Source organism: Acinonyx jubatus, chromosome A2, assembly GCF_027475565.1.
Source record: "Acinonyx jubatus isolate Ajub_Pintada_27869175 chromosome A2, VMU_Ajub_asm_v1.0, whole genome shotgun sequence".
Taxonomy (NCBI): Eukaryota; Metazoa; Chordata; class Mammalia; order Carnivora; family Felidae; genus Acinonyx; species Acinonyx jubatus.
In genome coordinates this window covers 107,364,099-107,375,668 of record NC_069383.1, presented here as the reverse complement: position 1 = coordinate 107,375,668, position 11,570 = coordinate 107,364,099, and positions in this window count along the sequence as shown.

Below are 11,570 nucleotides of genomic sequence, written 5' to 3'. Positions count from 1 at the left end.
TCAGAGGACAGATAAAACCCAGACAGGGCAGGGACCTCGGAGCTCTGGGGCAACAGTCTTGTGGGTCTGCCTTGGAGGAACTCTCCTGGGGACTTATTTCAGCGTCACATTGTGGCAGATACTGGGATGCACCTGTCAGATCCCCCCTTCAGGAACAAGGGGCTTACTCTCCTGACTGCTGACCGGTACTGGTCAGCTTTTGGGGGATTTCCTCACCTAAAGAGAACTGGCTCACTCATGGCTCCTTCCAGTAACAGACCAGGAATAAGGCCTGGCCCTTTCTTCCCAACTTGGGACAATTCTGCAAGCCACCAGCCCCAGAGGGTGGCTGAGGCCTGTGTCAGGCCTGCACGGCAGCTCAACTGTCCCTCTGTCAACATGTGTGCAACGGACTGCAAGTTTGGTGTCCCCCCCAAATGCATATGTTGAAGCCCTAACCCCCTCAGTGTGATTATGTTAGGAGATGGGGCCTTGGGTGGTGACAGGCCATGAGGGTCGAGTCTCATGGGTGGGATGAGCACCTTTCTCTGGAGACAAGAGATGATCTGCCACATGGGGACACAGCAAGAAGGAATCTGCTTGCAAACCGGGGTCCAAATGGGCTATTGCCTTGATATTGGACTCTTAGCTTCCAGAGCTGTGAGGACTGAGTGTCTGTTGTTTAAGCTGCCCAGTTGGTGATGTTTGTTATGGCAGCCTGAGCTGACCTAGACACGTTGCTTCCTCCTTGCCTTCCACGGGGTTGCTCTCCAGGGCAGCATGCATCCTGCAAGTGGAGGTCTACCCCAGAGTCTGCTTGTGGCAAGATAAATAGTTTGCCTTAGAACAGAAAACCAGCCAGGAAAGGGCCCAGCCCAGCTGGGCCATGGTTCTTCCTCTGCTCATGCTAGGGACCTCAACTTGGTCACTGGTCGGCTGGCTTTGTGTCCACTGTTAGCTGACAAGCCTGTGGCTCCCTTTCTGCTCCCTGCACCCTCCACCCAGACTCAACATGTCTTCAGGCCAGGGCATCAGAGTAGGAACAAAACTGCTGAGGCCGGGAGACACGGATCATGTGGGGAAGAGGCTGGCTGGGAGGCTTGTCAAGTCTACTATCGGGGTTTTTACTGGCACCTGACGCTCAGGCGGCTCACTCTGGGAAAGTAAGTGAGCAGAGACTGTGGAATGAGAGGGAGACCTCAGTGGGGCTGCTGGCCAGCTGGAGACGGAGTCTGGGCTAAGGGGACCACTGATTGCTGCCCCCAGGAAAGCGAAGGCCCAATGTCGCCTGAGCTGTGGATTTTTAAAGACAGGCTAAAGATCCTGACTTTTATGCAAAACATCCTGGTCTTTAACTGGTGCTGTTTTTCAAAAACAAACAAGACCCACATACATCTGAATCTTCTGGCTGTGCTGCCACATGTGTGGCCCTGCTCTGTGAGGAGGCAATGAGAGGACATGCTGGTGACTGGGCTGGGTCCCGGGGTGGCCCTGTAACCCACTCTAGATGCTCGCCTATGACCAGCATTGTGCTTGCTTCTCTCACTTTTTCAAAATGGCAGCCACATGTCCCATTCCAAGGTCTGCATCCGCTCCTGGCGTCTAGCTTCTTTGCTGACTCCTGCACCCTTCTAAAAGGAGTCCCTGTGGGTCTTGCCAGACAATGGTCCACATCCGTGTCCCACGGTTAGAGGTTGGGCAGAACTGGTGGTGCCATGGTGGAGAGTGGGGAGCAGAGAAGCATGTGTCTGGGATTGGGGGGCGTCAGGCCCGTGAGGGAGGGAAGTGCATGGACCGGACACTCTGTCGGTGTCCAGCCTGGCCCTGAAGGCTGGATGGACACGAGTCAGAGCTCCCTCTGGATTCGGCACTGCCCCGAGGTGTTTGTGTGGGGCCAGGCTGCAGGGAGGGGATGATGCGGGGCTGGGCTCCAGGGGCAAGGGTCTAGTGAGAAAGCACGGTAGAAGCAGATGGAGGGCGTCTCTTTAGGCAGCACTGCTGGCGACTGGCTGTTGGCATTCGGCAGTGCAAATGCCCTGTTCGTCCCCTCTCGCTCCCTGACTTGGCCAGCTTGGGCTTCTATCACAAAGTGCTAGACACTTGTGGGGTGATCGACAGCAGACAGTTATTTCTCCCAGTTCTGGAGGCTGGACGTCTGAGGGCAAGGTGCCAGCGTGGTCAGGTTCTGGGGAGGGCTCTCTTCCTGGCTTGTAGAGGCCCTACTTGTTGTGTCCTCAGTGTGGTGGAGGGGACAGACCTAACTCTGACCGCTTCTGATAAGGGCACTAATCCCCTTCCCGAGGGCTCTCCTCCCCCCCCAACCTAATCACCCCCTAAAGATGCCACCTCCAAATACTATCATACTGGGGATTAGATTTTAACATAGGAATTTGAGGAGAAACCAAACATTCAGTTCATAACACCGTCAGAGCTTCCACACACTGGACTTCATAGCTGGGGTGTGTGTGTCGGTGCGTGTGCACATGTGTGCATGTATCTTTGAATGAATGCATGTGTGTGCACACACGTGCAAGCATGCTTGTGTATGCATGTGTGTGGGTGCATGTGCAAGCACCGAGTACCCATGTTTATGTATATTTGCATGAGTATGTGTGTGCACAGATGCATGTGTGTGTGTGTGTGTGTGTGTGTGTATGTTAAGGAAAATGACCATTTGAGGCCAAAGTCAGAGTCCAAGGTTGCCAAGAGACCACAGACCCAGGGAGAGCTCACAGAGGCCTTTGGACTTCAGCAGGGCGTGGAGTGAGGTTTAACCAGTCAACATCTAAGTTACACATTTATTTTCATAGAGTAAATATTTTGGGGGTGGAAGAGAGATGCCACAATGTGTTTTTCTCCCCTCAATGTGATTTCTAAGCAATGTTCACCAGGACTTCTACCCGTAAGTCCAAGAGGCTTCCAAGAGGGTAAGGATTCCAGAACTGTGGTTAGTCCCTGAGTAGGGAAGGTGGAGAGAACACCTCTGAGGCTGTGATGCCAAAAATAACCAGCAGTCCAGGCCTTTTGACTTCCAAAGCACAAACCTGAGAAGAAAGCTTCTAGAAGCTAAATCCCTCTGACCCTGCAGGCCCGAGTTTAATGGAGGAGACACAGAGCTGCATCTTGCACAGTGGTTAGCATCCGCATTGGCAAGCGTGGAAACAAAAGCATGCGGAATCAGAGTATTCTGTGAAAATCTCTTTTGCCTCCCATGAAACACAACGCATAAAATGTACCTCGATTTCTCCACACACCTCTGATAAATAAATTCCTTGTGCACAGAAGTTTGAAAATCATAAATATAGTCTATGAAAGGCGTTCTTCCTTTTTTTCCTTCTCCTCTCCCCTTCCCACACACAAAAAGTCTATATTCAGATGTCTGGGTTTTCAAAACCTTTTGCCTTTAGGATGGCTGTGATCTCTATTGTGTGGGGTAGACAATGCTGGTCTCCCGCTGCCAGCCTCCCACAGCAGAGGCTAGAAAAGCAGGCAGTAACTTTCCCAGACTCCCTTGTGGTAAGAGTGGCCATGTAGCCAAGTCCTGAATTAGGAAGGGTGGAAGGGACTTTGGGGGAGGTTTTTTCTTTCTTGATCAAAGAGACAGATGCCAGATGAGAATGAATGCTGGGAGCTGCTCTTTTCCTCCTCTTTTTGCTGGAACACAAATGTGATGCCTGGGTCTGTGGCAGCCATCTGGCAACCCTGAGCCTCGAAGGATGAGAAGAAAAAGCTAATACGCTTAGGAGAGTGGAGTGTAATTATGGGAAGTGCTGGGTGCTTGATAGTATCTCCGTATCGTGTACAAACTTGGAGAATCTTCTGCCTCTATAATTCTTGTTTTTTTGGTATTTGTTAGAATTAGGTTCAGATATGAATGACAAAAAGCCCAAATTCATCATATTAAATAAAATTAAACTTTATTTTTATTAAAATAAAAAATACATTTATTAAAAAAAATTTTTTTAACATTTATTTATTTTTGAGAGAGAGAGAGACAGACAGACAGAGAGCACGAGCAGGGGCGGGGCAGAAAAAGAGGGAGACACAGAATCTGAAGCAGGCTCCAGGTTCTGAGCTGTCAGCACAGAATGTGACTCGGGGCTGGAACTCCTGAACTGTGAGATCATGACCTGAGCCAAAATCAGAGTCAGATGCTTAACCAACTGAGCCACCCAGGCACCCCCCAAAAATATATATTTATTAAAGTAAGAACACGTAGCTGGCAACCTAGCTCCATAAATTGCAGGGACTAGGTTCAACACGTGGCTTTCATTTGGTGGTCTAAGATGGCTGCCCCAGCTCCAGCCATCACACCTAGTTCTAATCAGCAGGGCACAGAAAAGGGGAGGAGGTGAGCAGGTCTTCTCTCTGTGACAATACTGCCTGGAAGTTGTAAGCACCACTTTCATTTACAGTAAATTTGCAAGAACTTCATCACATGAGCACACCTAGTGCCTGGGGGACTGAGAAATGTAAATTCTGCCCGGATGGTCATGTGCCTAACTAACATTTAAGAGTTCTATACTGAGAAGAGAGAGGAGAATGAGATATTGGGAAGGGTCTCGTGGTGTTTGCTACATGGGTAAACAAGGAATGGCTTAGGCGTACTCATATTTTTGGTTACTTGTAGCCAATGAATGGAAGGATGGCACTCCATGCTCGCAATGAATGGAAGGGTGGCAAATTCAGCAGCATCTCTCAGACTTCCATTTCCAACCAAGAGGGGAGAGCAGGGAACTAATTTACCCTCCTGTGTGAAACAGTCACAAGCCTAGACAAAAGATAAGAAACAATGTTAGTTAAGGCGTTGGATATCAAGTTGTGAAGGACAGTGATCCCCACAAGATGGAAAAACAAGTGTTTTCAAGCCCAGCTTACTGCCTTGAAGTAATTCCCATGTGGAGGTGCTAGGAGGGGTAACTCAGACGGCCACACAGGAGGAGGATTTGCAGGGGGGCGGTCTCAGAGTACTCAGCAGTCAACTGGTCAATGCGAGTGTGCCAAGAAAGGAACTGAGGCTGGGGGAAGGACCGTCAGAAAAACTTATGGAGAACAGTGCCTGGGTGCATATAAAGGCCTGGAGTTCACAGCTGTTCCCACCAGCCAGACCGGAAAGCCTGATAATTCATGGAGCATTAGATGCCATACTCAGAATGGTTTTGCTTCACTAGATTAAATGCTGTTCTGGCTCCACTTAACAAACCTGAAAGGCAATACCTGATATGATCAAACTGTTTCCAGTAACTTGACTGAGTACCAAAACAAAGTTCAAGAATACTAACCAGATACAAAGACATCCATGAACCCAGCAGAACCATATATATATATATATATATATATATATATATATATATATAAACACCTCATTTCTGAAACATCACTCACATCATCAGCTAGATTCGTGTTTGATTAGTCAACAGGTGCATGTATCCTGCAAAATGACCACTATTGTATCATCTGTCCTATCTTTTATAGCCTACCCTAACTGAAAACATACCAGGAAGGGAATTCTAGGGAATATAGTATAGCCTAGCCAAGTTCACATATTCAAAGCCATCACAAACAAGTGGGTTTTATCTCAGGAATGTAAGGTTGGTTTAATATTTGAAAAACATTCAATGCAATGTACTATAATAATAAATTAAATTAAAAAAACATTGCATTATCCTAATAGAAACAGCAAAAACCATTTAGAAAAAACCCGCAACATCCATTATGATTGAAAAAAAAACTCTTAGAAAACCAGGAAAGAAGGGCGCCTGGGTGGCTCAGTCAGTTAAGTGTCCGACTTCAGCTCAGGTCACAATCTCGCGGTCCGTGAGTTCGAGCCCCGCGTCGGGCTCTGGGCTGATGGCTCAGAGCCTGGAGCCTGCTTTCGATTCTGTGTCTCCCTCTCTCTCTGCCCCTCCCCCTTTCATGCTCTGTCTCTCTCTGTCTCAAAAATAAAATAAAATAACGTTAAAAATTAAAAAAAAAAAAGAAAACCAGGAAAGAGGGAAATTCCCCAACCCGACAAAGGGCGTCTGTGAAAAAGCCTAGTGTTAACCTCATGTGTAATAGTGGAAGACTGAATGCGTTCTCCATAAGATCAGCAACAAGCCAGCATGCCCACACTCAACACATCTATTCCACATTGTACTGGAGGTTCTATCCAGCTCAATAAAGCAAGGATAAAAAGTAAAATGCATCGATTGGAAAAGAAGACGTGAGTCGTGTTTACTCACAGACAACATGATTGTTTATTTGGAAAATCTAATGGAATCTACAGAAGAGCTACAAGAGTTACAAGTTGTTACTAGAAGTAACAAGTGAGCTTGGCAAGGTTGCAGGATACAAGATCTGATGCAAAAATTAGTTTCTCTATACTGGTAATGGTCAGAAATTGAAATTAAAAAATCAACACCATTTAGTAAGAAGCATTAAGGAATCTACTCCTGAAATCATTGTTGCATTAAATGCTAACTAACTTGGATGTAAATTTAAAAATAAATAATTAAAATATCAAAAAAATCATAAGAGATAAATTCCCAGAGACAGAAAAAATCAACACCATTTATAATAGAATGAAAAATCCAAAACTTGGGGGTAAATCCACAAGGGGCTGAAAACCACAAAACATTTTTGGAGAAGTCAAAGGAGACCTAAGTAGGTAGAGATTGTTTGTTCACTGGTTGGAAGATAAAACTGTTTTGATGTCAATTGTGCCCAAATTGATCTATAGATTCGGTGCGATTTCAATCAAATTCTCAGCAGACTCTTTCATAGAAATTGACTGCTTGGTCCTAACGTTCATAGGGAAACGCAGAACTAGCATAGTCAAAACAAGTCTGAGGACCAGAGCTACCTGATTTCAAGCATTTTCATGTACTCATTTGCCACCTTTGTAACTTCTTTGGTGAAAAGTCTTTTCAAATCTTTGCTTGTGTTTTTGGAAATGTTTGGTTTCTCATTACGGAGTGTTGCGCAGTGGAGCCATGTTGGGGACATCTGTCCAAACCTACTGCATGACTGGTAGAAATATGGGAAGCTCTGGGTGTGCCTCGTAAGCACCCTGGTAGTCACCAGCCAAGGGGACCAGCCTGTCCTTGCTGTGGGATGGGGAGATGTGCAGGGCAGAGGACAGTCCTGGTGAGGGACTGGCTAGAGGCTTGCCATGGTCAGGTCCAGCTGTTAGAGAACCACAAACAAGCAGCGCTACCTGCAAGCAAGGGACAGAGGCCAGAAAAGGGAGCGGTCCAGGTGCCATATGGACTCACTTTTTCTGTCCACCTCAGCTTGTTGCTCCTGAAAGTGGAGCCACCCTGCTTTAATATGTTCCTGGCTGGAGTGGAGGGCATCCTGACTCACTGTGGTCAGGGTCTGTGGGTCTTTTGTCTGATACTGAGCAAGATGTCTAGGTGATCATGAAGCTCTTGTGTCCATGCAGGGCAGGTAGCTTCTGAGACCCCATGCTACACCAGCGGGTCACCAGAACCAGGAGCCCCCAGCTCAAGTCCTCTGTCTGTAGGGGGCCTAACAAAGTACCACACACTGCACTGTTTAGACAACAGAAATTTATTTTCTCACAGTTCTGGAGGCTGGAAGTCCAAGATCAAGGTGTTGGCAGGGTGGGTTCCTCCTGGGGGTCCCTGTCCATGGCTTGCAGATGGCCATCTTCTCCCTGTGTCCTCACGTGGTTGTCCCTCTGTGTGTGTCTGTGTCCTCTTCTTCTAAGGACTCCAGTCAGTTTGGATAGGGGCGCCCCGTGGCCTCATTTTATCTTAATCACCTCTGGAGAGACCCCATCTCCAAACACAGTCACATTCTGAGGTGCTGGGGGTTAGCGCTTCAACATGTGACTTCTGAGGGATACAGTTCAGTGCATAACACACCCCAAGTACAGCCGTCGTAACCCTTGTGGGCACTGACTGGTGTTGGGTCATCCTGCTTGGTCCGTCAACGACAGTGGGCTTGGTTCTCGCCCGCTCTGCATATCAGGAAACCAGCGTGGAGTGTTTGCTGGGTTCACGGAGATCGCTGGCATTTGACGTGCACAGAAGCCCTCCCAGCGCTGCCCCCTGAATGGACTCCGTGCACGCTTGTGCAACTGCTGCCTTACCACCCCGGAGATGGCCCCACAGTAACGAGGTGGGGACTTGCCCAGCCAGAAGTCTCAATGTAAAGCCGCTCTGCCTCTTTAGTAGAAGAGCAAATGGATTGCAAACCCACGAAAGGATTCAAATGTCTGGGAAACTTACCATGTGATGGAAAGTAATCTTTTAAAATGGTGAGGTAAGAGTAAATTAATGAGAAAGTGCTGTTAGGTCCTCAAGGAAGAGAATCATTTGCAAGAGAATTAAAATTGGATGGTTTACATCAGATTGAATTCCAGGTTCGTTATTTAAGTGTAAAAATAAATAAGGCCATTAAGATACTGTACTGGGGGCGCCTGGGTGGCTCAGTCAGTTATACATCCGACTTCGGCTCAGGTCATGATCTCATAGTTTGTGAGTTCAAGCCTCGCATCGGGCTCTGTATTAACTGCACGGAGCCTGGAGCCTGCTTCAGATTCTGTGTCTCCCTCCCTCTCTGCCCCTCCCTTGTTTGCTCTCTGTCTCTCTCTGTCCCTCTCTCTCTCTCTCTCAAGAATAATAAACCTTAAACAAATTTTTTTAAATAAAAAATACTGTACTAGGAAAAAAGTTGTGATGCTTAATAAAGATAAAATGGGGCAGGTCTTTATAAGCATAACACCATAGTCAGAAACTATAAAATAAAATATCAGTACATTTGACTAATAAAATTTTAGAAATTAAGTTTAGGCTTAAACACCACAAAGAAAGCGAATAAACAAACAACCAGAACTAAATGTTTTTTTTTATCAAAAGTTAATACCCTATGAATATGAAGAGTTTTTACAAACCAGTGAGAAAAATGATGAACACCCCCTGAAAATAAAAGGCAATTATAGTAGCCAACTTTTGCTATTTGAAGATGCCAGCCTCCTTAATGGACTAATTTGTGCTCTCAGAATGAGGTTTTGAAGTAGGTACTGCATTTTCTACACTTGGAGATAAGGAATAGGGAGTGTCGTCAGCCCCCCAAGGTCACCCTAAGGACTGGCGGAACCAGGGTATCTGCTGTTGGTCAGCAAGGCCCCCATGCAGAGACAAGAACAGCTGTCTCAATCACTGAAAAAAGCAAGATTTTGATATTCAATGCAAATTAAGTGCAAATTTATACAAGTTTAACACGAATTAAAACAGTGCTGCGATTTTTCTAGTCCCATCGGGCTGAGGAACATGAGCTGTGAATACCACTCAGTGATTCTGTGCAAACCGGCAGCCTCAGTCGTTGTTGGTGAAGGGGTGAAGCGGACATCCTTTCCGGAAGGGGAGGGTGGGAGTGGGGATGGGGTGGGGTAGGGAGCAGGACCTGATCTGGCCGCGGTACTTGAGACGCAAATGTGGACAAGTCCAGGGGTCACCTTCGGAGCAGCACACAGGGATGAGGCTGAAGACACAGGTCATGAGTCTGTGCGTCCGAAAGGCCCGGATTGCGGGCCTATTGCCTCAGGTGGGCGTGTGACCTTGGACTCCTGACGCTACAGCTTCATCTTTAAAGGGGGATACTGACAGTGTCTGCTCTCAAGCTGTTCTGAGGACTAATCCGGCTATCCAGAAGCCTAAGCTATTGTTATCACCTTCTTTTATTGTTTGATTTTTAAAGACAATGACCTGACATGTGTAATCAGAACATGCACGTATGTATGCGTGTTCATGGCATGTGTGTGCATGTTTATGTGTGTGGATATGCACATATGTATGTGTACGTGTATGGGTGCACGTGTATGCATGCCCACACGTGTGCGTGTGTCATAGATTGTGGGCACATGTGTTGGTGTGCGCAACATACACCTGTGTGCATATCACATACACCTTGTGTGTGCGTGCATGTGTGTCTCCGTGCGTGTGTATATGCCTGTGCGCATTGTGTGTGTTTGCATGGAGGGGGAGGGGCTCTAACAAAATTCTTGGCTCTAAGAGAAATAGGCTCTGAGAGGGAGGTTTCCTCACGGATGAAAGAAGGAAGCAGGTCCTGCTCCGTGCAGAGGCCCCTGCTGAAGCACAGGCTGGGTCCGTGCAGGGACCGCTGACAGCTCAGCAGCAGAGATCAGTCATAGCCAAGAAGGGAGCAGGGGGGAGCCAAAAGGAACAAAGGGTCAGACATTGAGCAGGGAGAAGTGCTCAGTTAAAAAGTGACTCGGGCCACCCTTCGTCCTTGCAGGCTCTGCTCTTCCTCCCGTTCCAGGCTCTAAAGCCTGGAGTCTGGCTTAATTATTGATGTTTAAAGTGCATTAACTTCTTTCCGACAGAAAAAGCCCAATTAGTCAATGTAGAAGGACTGAGAGGACAGGAAGATCACCACTAGAATAGCTCAGTAATACTTGCTGCAGGTAGGGCCCACTGGTGCATATTCAAATTAGTGGGGGAGGGGCACCTGCCTGGGCGGTTCAGTCGGTTAAGCATCCACCCCTGATCTCTGCTCAGGTTATGATCTCACAGGTCATCAGATCCAGCCCTGTGTCGGGCTCTGTGCTGATGGTGTGGAGCCTGCTTGGGATTCTCTCCCTTTCTCTCTGCCCCTCCTCTGCTCTCTGTCTGTCTGTCTCTCAAAATAAATAAATAAACATCAAAAAAAATAGTGGGTGACAGCTGATGCAGAAACAGGATGTCTGCGCCGACGTGGGGTATCACCCCTAAAGTATTTAATAAGTACCAAGAGGACAAAGGTAAGTTTACAGTGGCGAATGTGGACTGGCACCAGTAGTCAGGGGATCAAGGTTAATATCACAGGTGGAAGACACAGTGACACGAAGCACCCTCTGATAGGCTACACCTGAAGGACACCTTGCTTCGGTTCTCTTGACATACAATTGCTGCAAATGCATAGCCTTGGTCCAGTCATGAGAGAACCAGACTCAAATGGAGGGACATTCCAGAGTAAAGGACCAGCCCTCTTCAAATGCATCATGAAAGGCAAGGGAAGTTGAGGAATTGACACCGAGTGCTGGAGACTAAGGAGTGTGACGTCCAAATGCAACCTGGGATCCTGGACAAGGCCCTGGGACAGAAAAGGGACACCAGTGGGGCACCGGTCAAATCCAGATAAAGCTCGAAGTCCACTCCCTCCTCCTCGGGCAGAGGCAGTGATCACTCCCTAGTTTTGGTAAATGTGCTGATTGTGGGAGATGGCAACAGGAGGGGAGGCTGGGTGGAGGGTGTAGAGGAACTATCTGCGCTGGTTTTACAACTTTTCTATAAATCTCAAAATGCACATCGCAAAATGCAACAGCCAGTGGGTGTGGGTGTGATTCACCAAATGTGCTCAGTGGTCTTCGCTTGGGGGGGGGGGCGGTCTCCCCCTGGGGCCCGCACAGACTGTGCCAGGCCTCCATGTGGCAGGGATGAGTGTGGGGGTTAAGGTAGTATGTGGTCATGAGGCACGCACTGTATGACCTTCTGGGGGGCGTGGAAGGGTCTGCATGAAGCCTGTGGGTGACCATGGCTCTGAACCAAGGATGACGTCTAAAGTCTGATGGCTAACAGCCC